The sequence below is a fragment of the Cryptomeria japonica genome, chromosome 3 (genome assembly GCF_030272615.1).
Source record: "Cryptomeria japonica chromosome 3, Sugi_1.0, whole genome shotgun sequence".
In the NCBI taxonomy this organism is placed as follows: Eukaryota; Viridiplantae; Streptophyta; class Pinopsida; order Cupressales; family Cupressaceae; genus Cryptomeria; species Cryptomeria japonica.
In genome coordinates, this window is record NC_081407.1 from 379656386 (window position 1) to 379670239 (window position 13854).

The following is a 13854-nucleotide window of genomic DNA, read 5'->3' on the forward strand; positions in this document are numbered from 1 at the left end:
TTCCCAACTAGAGGTGGTTCCCAATCCAAAAAGCAGAAGGACAATAGAGAAGGGATAGGCCTCAACGCTGAAGGAGCCAAAAGAGAAAAAACCTAGGGCTCCGAGGAAGAAGAAAGAAACTCAGGCACCTGAGGTGGCTTTGACTGAGGGTCATCAAATTGCTGAAGAGAGGTTGGGAGAGCATGCACAAACACTCCAGGCTGCTATTGAAGCACCTACGGTCACCGTTGAAGAGGAGGATCCCACACTATATCAAGACCTTTTTGATGTGCTTCCTACATCCAACACAAGCATCAAAGACAATGATGACCTAATGGACGAATTCTTGCAATGTGGGGTTGCCTTCATTCTTGAGAGGGGCTAGAATTTGTTCCAATATTTTTACAACAATAAGGATGAAGCCATTCCTAGGTCAAATCCTTGGTGGTTTGATGTGGCCAAGTTGATTGTGCTTGATATCTTTGTAGAAGTTGATTTGAAAAGGGCTTTAGCAAAGATGTATGACCCTACATCAAGAACAATCCGAATAGCTGAGGGCATAGTTTTTGTTGACATAGGCCCATTGGAGATTGTTAATTGTTTTGGTCTCACAAGAAATGCTCTAGTGGACATTGAAGCAAAGAAATTTGACTAGGAGTATCAAGTGAGAAAAAGGCATTAAAGGGAGAAGGAGGTTCCCCTATTTAGGAAGAAGGATTGGCATTTTGATATAGTACCAATTCTTCCCATTGAGAAAGAGCCTTTTGTTGTTGAGTCATTTGAAAATAATTTTGTTAAAACTTATTTTTCTCTTTGTCAGATTTTGGGGGAGGATGCCTAGGAGAAGATGTCAGTTGGGATAATGTTGATGGGGATGAAAATTTAGCATAAGTATGTCAATGTGGAATATAATTACACCTCATTCATTTCTAGGCAAATTCATGAAGGGCTAATGGAAGCAGTAAATAAGCCCTTGGAGATTAAAATGAAGTATTCATCCTTATTGTCTCATTTGATTCTTTTTCAACATAAGTATGAGTTGAGCCCTAATCTTCAACTCAAATTTTATGATATGCATCGTGTGGCCTTTCCTGTGCAGAGGTGGTGCCATGTGGAGGATAGAACATGTGAAGTGGTTAACTGTATTGTATATCATTAACATTTTGCGATTAAAATTATATCAAGGTTGGGTGTGGTACTCAATAGAATACCAGCTAAGGTCATGGACTTTTTGAGGCCCAAAGAAAATAGATTGGATAATGAGGGAAGGTTCAATTTTGTTGATTGTTTCTTATTTTCTAACTACACAATAGTAAGGATCTATGAGTACCCCCAATCCCCTCACCAACTACTGATTTATGTTTCTCCAAGGTTAGATTTTCTTGAATTCATGTGGCAGATGTTGTGGACTTAGAAATTTCATTTGGTGGAGCAGGAGAAAGGCTCTCTTCTTCCCAAGTCCACAAGGTTTGGTGAGCTTGCAATTCGAGATAAGGTATTGGCCAAACTACAAAATTATTTGATAACTAGATATGCATTGAAATATGGCAAGAGGAGGAATTTTGACCCAGAAGGATTCATAAGTTGCCTTAGAGTCAAAATTAAAAGAGGGTCTTTTAATTATGATTTGGATTTGAATGAAGATATAGTAAGAAATTTCCTTAGCACATAGAAAGCCCTCCAAAGAAGGAAGAAATGGAGAATTCTCATAAAAATTGAGAATAATACAAGGGCTAAGTTCACTAATTTTCAAGGATTCTTCTCTAAGGAAGGAAGGACTATCATGAGGATTGAGTAAATGTTTGAGAAGTTTGAGTTCATTTTTATAGGGACTTACAACATTGAAGATGATATGGCCCATGAGGAAATAGGGGAGCACACTCCAAGATATGTTCCAGAGCAATAGATACTACATGTGCGGGAAGTACAACAAGAGGGAGTTGCAGGAGGCCATGGTAGCATGGATGTCATTGAGGAATAAGTTGAGAAAATTCTCTCCTCACCTCCTAGGGATGTGCTAATCATTGAGGAACCTCAGAGAAAAAGAGCTTTTGGCAAACCTTTCCCAATTGATAAATGTGAAGATGAGAAAGCAATTGTTGCTCATACAATTTTGTTAGATGAAGATTTTGTAAAGAGACCTAGATTCAAGGCTCTATGGTTGGTCCTCCCGAAGGTGTCCCAGAGATTCAATGTCTAGATGATCTTAATTTAGATCATGTAACCCCACAAGAAGATAGAAAAATTATTAATGAGAGTGGGTTGTTGCTTATATCGGGATGGAATTTAGAAGCAATATTTTTGTTTGATCAAATAAGGCAACAGTCAGATCCCACCTTTGTAGTATAATTTGAAAAGGATGGAGGGAAAAGTGGGTCAAGATATTATCCCACTCTTAAGGCATTATCCCAATGGGTGAGAACCCCAAGCACTGACAAGCCTAGAGTCCTAATTAGAGTTGAAGAAAGGAGAGGGGATGGGGAAATTATAAGAACTTTAATAACGTATACATCTACTATTGAAGCAGCAACATTGTCAATGCATTCGACCATGTTTTCTCTAGATGTTGTAAAGTTGCAAGAAAAGGAAAAAAATGGCAAATGTTATTGTAAGAGAGAGTAGAGATGCATCAGTCCTATACACAAGTGCTAGTCGAGAGTTCTCAACAAAAGAAGCGGTTAGAAAAGTGAGCGATTGCACCCCTTCCTATGATCATCTAACAGGGGGGATCATCAAAGGGGATCATCAAAGGTTGTGGAGGAGATTAGTTCTTTAAAGAAGGAAATTAATTGTTTTCAGCAACAATTACAGGCTAAAGATCAACAAATTTTGATAATAGAGTCAATGGCAAAAGATAAGGTTGTAACAATGATCAAGGGAACCTTGTCACATTTGTTGAGATCAATTTAGAATAGAATTGAATATGTTTACAATTCTTTTTGCATTCGTTCAGAAAGGGCTACTCAATTCTCCAAGTTTTTGATTGACTTGAAGGAAATTTTTGAAGGATGGAAAGCTCTTGGGCCAAAGATCAAAGATTTAACTATTGTGGTCCAATACATGCCCAAGCCACCTCAACCATTGAAATATTTTTGCAAAGCTTATGAATCACTTGTTAATGAGAAACGTTATTTAGAAGACAAGGATGGAGCAATTAAGGAAAGAATGTAGAGCTGTAATGAATTGAAACATTGGACCATCCCTGTCCTTCACACTGAAAATTCAGAGTTGAAGCCTTTTGATGGGTGGAAAATGCAATATGAAGATATAATTAATGTTGTCATTCAGAAAATAGTTGATAAAGACTATATAAATGAATCAATATATTATTCAGCTATTGACAAGCTAATTGCAACTGATACAGTGTACTCAAGGTTTGTTGCGGGTGTCAGAGTGGTTATTGATACCAAATGTAAAGAGGCTCCAAACCGCATGTAGTTAATCAAAAGTGTGGAATGGCCAATGGGTTTTGTAGTTCATAGCTGGCACGAAAATCATTGTGATGTTAAGGATGTTTGAGGAGGTGTCTCACCAGCTAGGATTGAAGAATATTTGAAGGAGGTAGTTATGCATTTTGTTAAAGGCATAGCATTCATCTTCTCAAGGTACAACAACTTCTTGTTTTGAAGTATAAAGATACTTTTGGCATATTCTGTAATGATGCAATGCAATTTTGACATGTTTCATCAACCTAAAGCTTGTTTTGCTCCTTGTTTTCTATAAAAGGAGTTCAGGGCTAGTTGACAAAGGGTTCTGAAATTTTGTAATCGACATATACTAGATAAATAATTGTTCTGAGCATAGGGTCTTAATGTTATTTAAATTGTATATCCACAGTTTTTTGGATTAATAGACATCTCCCCATGTTTTGTCTCTCTATTTTATTTCCTTGTCTTTCATGATTCCTGTTTATCATGGATGAATGAGTGTTTTATTTGCATTCATGTGTGAATGTGTAATTGCATAGTTAAGATTTTTATCAAGGAAAAGATTAAATACTTGCTATGAATTGTAGTGGATGATTAAATGGCAGATATCCCATAAGTATGATTCATGGTGGGATCTGTTAGATATTGATGTAAGACATCTTTATTTGGGAAATTGATTGTGGGATTGTTACATCTAGGAAATGTTGACTCTGTAACATTAGGATAGGCACTAGTCTGTATGTTGTTATTATATTTTAGACACGTCCTATTTGACAATCATTGAATTTCTATTTTAATTTAAGTTTCATTTGTTATGTGTTCTTATTTTCTCAGAAGCCATTGTAGCTTTCACATATTGGGAATGGACTGGTGTCTTTAGGCAATTATGTATGTGTATTGGTGTGGAACTCTAAGAATTATCTGCTTGTAAGGGATGTTCTGTAGGAATTGTGTTATCTTTATGAATATCCTGTAGGTTTACCCACTTGGATTTTGTAGAGCCCAAAGTGTAGAATAATTCCTTTGTCCTTGGAATTCTTGTCAATTGGCCATCTAGCTTGGAATGGTAAATGCAACAAAGATTTGAATCGCTTTTGTTATGACTACTAGATGGAAAACACAAACAACATGTAAAGATCATGTTTGAAACTCAAAACAAGTTTATAAATCTAATTAAGTACATGCTCATCACTCTATCAAGTTACTTTATCAATAGTCAAGATCACCACATTACACCTTCTCTCAAAAAAATCTATTAAGATATAACTATCATTAAAACAATAAAGACTTCTATTTTAGGTTGATCTATAATATGAGGATAATGAGAATGAACCAAAAAAGACATGAATATATTTAAAAAAATAATCGTATTTTAGGTCATAGATGGTGTCATGTTTCTAGTCGTCATCTTAATATTTGTTAAGTTCTTGGTGTTAACAGAAAGGTGTTAACTGAGGCTCTAATTGCGGGCTCAGGCCCCACGAAGTCCTTGGTTAAAGCCACCCCTGATTCTACCTTAGTGTCTTCTGGCTTTGGAATTATGTGTCGCAAAAAGGTGTCATTCTCTTATAAAGTGTTAAGTTTATGCCAGGATTGGTAGAATAAAATTTCCTCCATGTAATCAACCCTCTCTTTGTGCCTTTCTTGGGTGGTTGTGCTAGTTTTTTGTTTTCTAATCTTTCTGTTTTTGCTAGTTTTCTAGTTTCTTTATTGGCTTTCGAGATGCCTTGCTCGGTTTTGTTCTATGTTAGTGGTGGGTTTTTTGGCTAGCTGCACATCCCTCGTGCGCCCCAGGTATCACTTTGTGGATATCTAATGGTGCAGGCCTATCCCACTTTTATTTAACAAAATACAAAGATGCATCCAAGATATTGTGCTTATGTTGGGTCAACCCAAATCAATCTTTTACATTTTAAGTAATTAAAATAAACAAATAAATAAAATAAAAAAATTAAGATGAGAGAAAAATTATTTGAAAACTAATTAATAGGTAACCCTAGACCAAATTTGCAACTTGAGGTAAGAAGTGATTTATATCATAAATTGTCAAGGAGTTGGTTCAAGACCCTTCAATTGCAAAGGATTTTAGAAAAAGATAAAAAACAATCATTGCTTGAGGACAACCAATTTTGGGAAGGGGGGAATTGTCACTGCCCTAAAGTTTCAACCCTTATAACCAATAATTCCTTGAAAGACCAAATTGTATTTTGATACTTGATCAGGTTGAAACAAGTTAAACATTTTGATAAAAATCAAACAATTCAATAAAGACATCAATGCTTGATATGATAGTTGTGGATCATGTACTACAATGATTGTTCAAGATATATTATTTTAATTATATTTTGAATTATAATAATATTTTTTTATAAAATAATATTTATGTTTATAATTATTAGATGTGTGTCCATTATAACATATTTGAAGTGTCAAAACATTAAATATTTATATGTTTAAGTTAATGTGTAAAATATTTTCAATCACTATGGGTTTAAAAAAGTTTTAAATTTGATAAGTGGGACACTTTTTGAAGTAGTTTCTTTTAACAATTAAGCATAATGCACATATATGTTTTTTTCAATTAAGAAAAATATGAATTTGATAACTATATTTTCAAAAATCAATACTAGATTTTTATCTTTAACTCTGTATAATTAATTAATATTTAAATGAAGATTTAAGATTTATCTTAAAAATTATTCACATAATACAATTATTTTCACATTAGAAATATTAAATATTTATTTTTAATTATATTAATTTTCATATTTTAAAACATAATATATAATAGAAATTTAAATAATTTTATATAATATTTAAAAAATTATACATTAAATTTTCATCATCATTAATTTATATATATTTATTATATTATCATTAATAAAAATATTATTTAATATTAAAATATCAAATCATTAAAATCATTTAAAATTTAAAATTAAGTATCACAAACATTTATAAATAATCCTCTTTTAAAAATAAAGCTTTTCCATCCTCTACCATCCTCTACCTAATCTCGATGATTAAATTATTTTATTTGATTGAATGTTTTAGAGATCATCCTTTTATTACAAATAAATAGAAGAATTCCGAACAAATAAAAAATGACACGCTATCTATGAGAATAAAAACAAATAATAACCAATTATTATATCACTTACAAAACTGCTCAGCATTTTCGAAAATTCTTACCTATTTTTATTACCTTTCTTCAAGCTTATGTTTTTTTTTTTCATAACAGAAGTGTCAAAAAGAGGGAAATATTATTAATTCTTATCTGCATGTTAAAATGACCCGCTAACGTCAAATAGGAATATGCAAGCAAGGAACGGAAAATAAGAACGACAAACCAAAGGTGAAAGTGGCAAATAGAAACTAACAGTGAAAGTGGCAACTCATTTCTAGGAACTTTGAAATGTTGTCCGTCAAATATTTACATGGGAAACTTTAGGGGATGTTTCAGATTTCTGCCTTGCTATTGAACTTCATGGAGGCTGGTGATACTCTTTTGTTGGGTGCCTCGCTTACTGGAAATCAGACAATCATTTCAAAGAATGGCACATTTGAGTTGGGATTCTTCACCCCAAATGGAAGCAACTGGTATATTGGCATCTGGTATGCCCAGATACCACAGAAGACATATGTTTGGGTGGCTAACAGGGAGACTCCCACAAGAAACTGGTCTGGTATTTTGAAACTGTCGAGTGAAGGGAATCTTGTACTGTTCGATGCAGAGGGCTCATCATTTTGGTCAGTCAACACAACAGATAAGGCCTCCCGTGCTGTGATATTGGATTCTAACCTAATTTTTTAATGCTGAGAGATAGCAATAAATCTAAGACTTTTTGGCAATTTCGACAAACCTGTCGATACCTTGTTGCTGGGGATGACTTTCGGTGGGCGGCAAAAGTTGGTCTCTTGGAAAAACTCATTCGATCCCACTCTTGGGTTTTTCTCCTTACACATGGATCCATCTGGAAGCAAACAATTTGTGCTGACATGGAACAATCCTATACAGTATTGGGAGAGTGGGACATGGGACGGCAAAATTTACACTGGAGTTCCAGAAAGTGAAGACAAACATTATTTCTACATGACTGTTGAAATTAATAGTACTAGTTTGTTTCATAATTATACGTTGAATCCTCAGTTCATTGCTCTGTAGCTTCATACCCATAGACAATCGCGCGTGGGTTTCGCAAGACTGGGTGTCCAGTGGCTGTGTTCGAGAGAGCCTGTTAAACTGCGTCACTGACCGATTCATCGACCTTGGTGTAACTTTGCCTGACGATTACGCTTCCTCATACCCTGCATCCTCAAAGAAACATTGCCAGGAAGCTTGTCTCTGCAACTTCTCGCTCACTGCGTTTAGATTCATTCCGCCTTTAGGGCCCTGCCAAATCTGGTCTGGAGATTTGCTCAACATGTGCAACTCTACTCCATCAACAAGCAACTCAAGTGTCTTAATTAAAGTAAGTGCCTCTCGACTTTCCAGGAAACACAAACGGACAAGTACACTGGGCGTCGTGATTGGAATTGTAGGTGTACTAACCATTGTTCTGGGTATCTCTTCAATTTTAATTTAGCAGAGACATCAGTGGCGGTCGATGGATAATGCAGATTCCGCGGACTCTTTTCTGAGAATGTTTAGTTACAAGGAGTTGAAAATTGCAACAAGGAATTTCAGGTCTAAGTTAGGGAGTGGAGGATTCGGCTTGGTGTTCAAAGGGTGTCTACCAGACGGTACAGTTGTGGCCGTAAGAAAAAATGAAGGGTTCGAGACAAGATGAGAAGCATTTTTGAGTGGAAATCAGTTCTCTTGGAAACATACAACATGTCAATTTGGTCAGGCTTCGACGGTTTTGTGCAGAAGGATCGAGACGGTTACTGATTTATGAGTACATGCTCAAAGGCTCTCTGAATTCCTTACTGTTCACCGGCAATTGTAAAAGTTGTTGGCATGTGATGCTGACGTCTCACTGCCGTTAAATTCAAACTTCACCAATATGCACCGACCATGCACTACGCTTCAATAACATGCACCGACCATGCACTATAAATTTAGACAAGTTGTTTGCATATTTCTTCATGCAGAATTCCATAAGATAGGAGTTAAAACTGTCTGTTCAAATCTCTATTAATAAGAGGTGATTGTAATGCAATGAGGGTAATTTACAAGTAATAAAATTCTATTTTGGTGTTGCAGCACATTACGAGATTTTTTCGTGTTTATTCCTATGTGTTTAATTTTTTGTGTGTGTTTTAAACTTCTCCACTCCATCCACCTCCTTCAGAAGTAAACAGGAGGTAGCTGATTGGAAGACCCGATTTGAGATCGCACTAGGTACTGCAAGAGGATGACTTTATCTTCACGAAGAATGCAAAGATTGCATCATTCACTGCGACATTAAGCCCGAAAACATTGTGTTGGACAGTAATTTTTTACTGTAGTGTTGGAAGGAATAATTTCTCCAGATCCAAATTGCATGCAGCCATGTTAGGCACCGCAAGAAATAAGAAAAAGGAACAGTTAGTTCCCATTTCCTCCCGCATGCACAGCTATCTATAGTTGGCTTTGTGCTCGAATCTCTATCCACCGTTATGAAAACAGTTAAAACATGATTTGGGCGATATTTGTTCATGCATAGTTATTAGATAGTTATCTCACTATTTTGATCTCCTCTCCACCGTAAAACTGTTATGTCAAACAGTTATTTTTGCATATGATCTCTTCTATAAATGAAGGCAATATACTACGTTTTATGGTATCAATCAATAAATAAAAATTTGTTTTGTATATTATAGCATACGTTTATCTGTCTCAGTTTTTTGTTATTTTTTATTTTTCTCTGATCTATTTCTTTCATATTGGTATCAGAGCTAGGATTATTAGAGTTGGCCTGGCCCATACTCATATGACCCCAAGTTTGTGAGATCAAGGTAGAGCTAGATTGATTGCTTTCGCTGAAAGTTGTGAATGCAGAGGAAGAGGAACATAGTAGAGAGGTTGGTGCAAATTTTGTCGAGATCATCAAAAGAAGAGACTGGTGTTTAGGTAGTTCTCATAATTTATATGTCGTACTGGAGTCTGCAAGCTATGACAAGAAAAGGAGAAGCTGTTGTTCTCTATGCCTCATATTCATTTCCTAACAAGAAGAATTGTAAGAAAAGATGTAGCTGTTAAGTGTGGAGATTTTGGGCATAATAATTATTGAAAGAAGCCCATTGAAGTAATTAATATGCAGCCATGGCAACAAACAACATCTGATAAAGGTATTGCAATTGATTGATGGTGTGTTGAGTATTGTATAAGATCTGCTTTGCTATGGTGAGTTGTTTTGGTGAATCCAAGTGTTGTTTATAAGCAGTATGGCTCTAGTAATTGATATTCATGAGTCCAAGAAGGTTGAAAAATTGCATGTCACAAAAAAAAATAGATAAGGGACATAAGTTTGTTTATGAGAACTATAGTTGTTTGAGGAGTGGAGCAAGGTAGAAGGAGTCCACAAAATTGGTCATGGTGAAGCTGTAGGTTAAAGAGGGAGAGCCTACATTGCTAGTCATTGCATGAGGTACAGGAGAGAGCAAATTAAAGATTGAAGAAGAGCCTAAAGAGCTTAGAGATTTGAAGAAATTTAATCCTAAAATAGAAAACCCAAATAAGATTGTGGGTAGTGTGAGGAAATTTTTATAGCAGTAGCTACTAGAAAGAGCATTTTGTTTCTGTCTGAGGCCAGTAGAGCCCATTGATACTAAGATCCCCTAGCACCCGCAGTCTGACTTTAAGGAAGGTGTTGATAAAACAATTGAATCACACCTGAACCAACAATGGACTAGTAACTAAGAGGGTCAGAGTTCGTGTGAAGAGCATCCCAACAACATCATGGGATTCGCATCGTTGAAAGAGCTTAAGAATGCAATTAGAGTTCGCAGTCGAAATTAAGGGGAATGTTGAAAGGAATAATTTCTCCAGATTGCAAATTGCATGCAGTCACGTTAGGCACCACAAGAAATAAGAAAAAGGAACAGTTGGTTCCCATTTTCTCTGGCATGCACAACTATCTACAATTGGCTTTGTGTTCGGATCTCTATCCACTGTTATGCAAACAACTAAAACATGATTTGGGTGATATTTTTTCATGCATAGTTATTTGATATTTATCTCTCTGTTTTGATCTCCTCTCCACCGTAAAACTATTATGCCAAACAGTTAGCTTCGCATGTGATCTCTTCTATAAATAAAGGCAATGTAATACGTTTTATGGTATCAATCAATAAAAAAAAATTAGTTTTGTATATTGTAGCATACGTTTATCTGTTTCATTTTGTTATTTTTTATTTTTCTCTGATCTATTATTTCACGAAGTTGGCCGATTTTGGGATGGCAAAACTTAGGGGTAGAGATTTTAGCCGTGTGCTGACCACTACAAGAGGAACGAGAGGGTACCTAGCTCCAAAAGTGGATCTCTGGTCTTCCCATCACTCCCAAGGTTGACGTCTACAATTTTGGTATGACATTGCTGGAAATCATTTCTGGGCGAAGAAATCTAGACTTAACCGTGCAAGATTCAAGTTTGTATTACTTTCCCCTGTGGGCTACAACTCAAATTATGTAGGGGGAGATGATTAATATCATGGAGGAGGGCATTGCAGAGGTGGCAGACATGGAAGAGGTGAGAAGAGCATGTGTTGTAGCATTGTTATGCATTCAAAAGGATGAGGAAGTGAGGCCTAGTATGAGGCAAGTGGTGCAAATGTTGGAAGGAAAAATGGAGCTTCAAATCTGCAGATTAGGCTAGCACACCGAAGTGACACTAGCAGCGAGAGCGATGTCAATGGTAATGACTAGAATAATGTAAGAGGATAATGTATTCTAAAATGTAGAGGCACGTTATTTAAGCTTGAACTTACTTAGATGTATCTAGCATACCTATTTCAATAAATTGATGTATGTGACTATTTTATGTGTCAAATTTTTGAAAAAATTATAAATTTTATTTCTATTTCTATTTATTTATTTATTTATTATTAAATATTAATAATTTTTTTATTTAAATGAATGTAAAATTTTAAATATTTTTTTTATAATTTGTTTTGGATGGCTTTATGAGAGGGTTTATTGGTTAAGCTAATATTTTTCAAATATTTTTTAATTTTATATTTGCATGTGGTTGATGTGATATAGAACTTTAGAAGGATTGGTAGGTTGTCTCATGTAAAGAATCATGTAGTTGTGTCACTTGTTAAAAAGTGTTATTAGTTTAACTTTTATTTTGGCTATAATCCATTATATATGTACTAGATAAGCTTTACCATAAGTGATCTTAGCATCTAGTTTTTGGTTTGTCTTAAACATTTTATCATTTAAAAAATCAAAATTAAATTGTATGAGCATTATTTTTTTGTGTATAGTATAAGCTCTTTGATTTGTCTTTAAATTAAATTTATAAAAAGAACCACACTTTACTTTTATTTATATTACATTTATTTTTTATTTCAATGTTAGTTTAATTAGGTACTCATTTTTTAACTATCACATAACTTACTAGGATAGATGTGAGTTGAATGGGTTGTATTCTTTGTACTAATTTTTTTTTTTATATTTCTATTGACATGTTTTACACTTCAAATGTTATTACAATATCCCTAAATTTGGTTGAAAATTTTAAAATATTTATATCATATCATCATCAACTACTTATACATCTATTTTATACACTTATTATTGCATCTTCTAATTGATCAAAAAACTAGTGAATCAATTAATAGGGCTTGAATGTACTTGAGGATTTCTCAAGCATTTTATATTACCATAGCAAGTCTTACTAGTGTTTTTCAAAACTATAGGCTTGGGGCCAAAACTACAATTAAATAAAATTAGAAATTGCACATGTAGAAAGATTGAAAGTTTAAAATGAGAAATAATTTGTGAAAACCTTTACAATATAAAATTGATCTTCAATAAACAAATATTCCAAACCATGTATAATTTCCTTCCATCCTTTGACTCCAACATTGCTTTGATACTAATGTATGCCTAGGAGTGATATTCAAATGAAATATTTATAAATAAAATGGGAAATAAATTAGAAAATAAGTGAAGTAGGAAAAAAAACAAAAAACAAGGTGTTTCATTGATTTAATACAACAACTTTAAACATGTAATATAATTGTAAAAATAGAATAATACAACCAAAACTAACATCCTAACCACAAGTATACATATTTTAGTTCCCGCTCTGCAAGTTTCAAATTTCAAACCCCTATCATTCATGGTGGACTCTACTGGTGGGGATCTTCCCCCATCGCCTACAGACCCCACTTTGGACTTTGCGATGCTGACAATGTCTGTCACATCCCCTCCTAGTCCCATAATGGATTCTCCTTCTGGTCCAGTTGTGATTCAGCTTGACGGTTCTACTTCAGAGAGCTCTCTGGTCACGCCCGTGGTTTCTGATCCTATACCCGACGTGTCAATTGTTCATGATAAGCAAAATATAACTGAACCTCCTTCAGATAACATGAATCTTAAAGGCTAGAAAAACATGTTGGTAGGAAACACTGAGACTGTGGACCCCAACATCATCCCCGTCTACTCACAAATTTAGGAGGAAACATCTTTAGAGCTCCCTGACATTGTTCTTGATCGTATTTTTCACAACATGGCTAATACTTTGGTGGGAAAATTATTCTCCCTGCGCCCCGTGGTGGAGATGGTTAGAAAATGGGTCAAGGACAAATAGAAACTGAAAGGGAGTGTTTCTGTTAGCACCATGGCTGGAGCCCTCTTCCTCTTCAAATTCACTATTGAGGAGGATGTCGCTCTTGTCCTTTTTGTGGCTGCCGGTCCTATGGTCGAAACAATTTTTCCCATTGTCGATGGAAGGCTAGTTTTGACCTAGCGGCTAATTTGCAGAAAACTACTCCGATTTGGGTTCGGCTCCTGGTGCCCCCCCTTGAATACTGGGATGAGTCCATCTTTAAATGGATTGGGAATTCCTTTGGTCATTTTGTTGGTGTTGATGAGATTACCATAACCAAATCATGCCTGGTCTATACTCATTTTTTTGTTCAAGCTACTATGAGCATGAATCTCTCCAACTTTATAACCCTCAAATTTAGGCTAGGTAGCTAGACTCAAGCCTTTGTTTATAAAAATGCCACCCTTTTCTACCAAAAAAGCCAAAAAATTGGGCATATTATTTCTCAATGCAAATCTCCGACTCCCTTGCCTCTTAAGCTCAAGAGTCTGGCCCTAGATGAAAGCCCTATGCCAAATATTCCTCCCATACATAATGGCCTAATTGTGGGGCATGTTGTGGCTCCTACTTCTGACTCAAACTTGCCTGCCCCTGTAGTTGAGGACCTGATTATGGAAGAATACCCCTTTGTTGAGAGTATTATCAACCTTCTCAAATCTCTTGCAAAGAAAGTGGATGAGGAATCT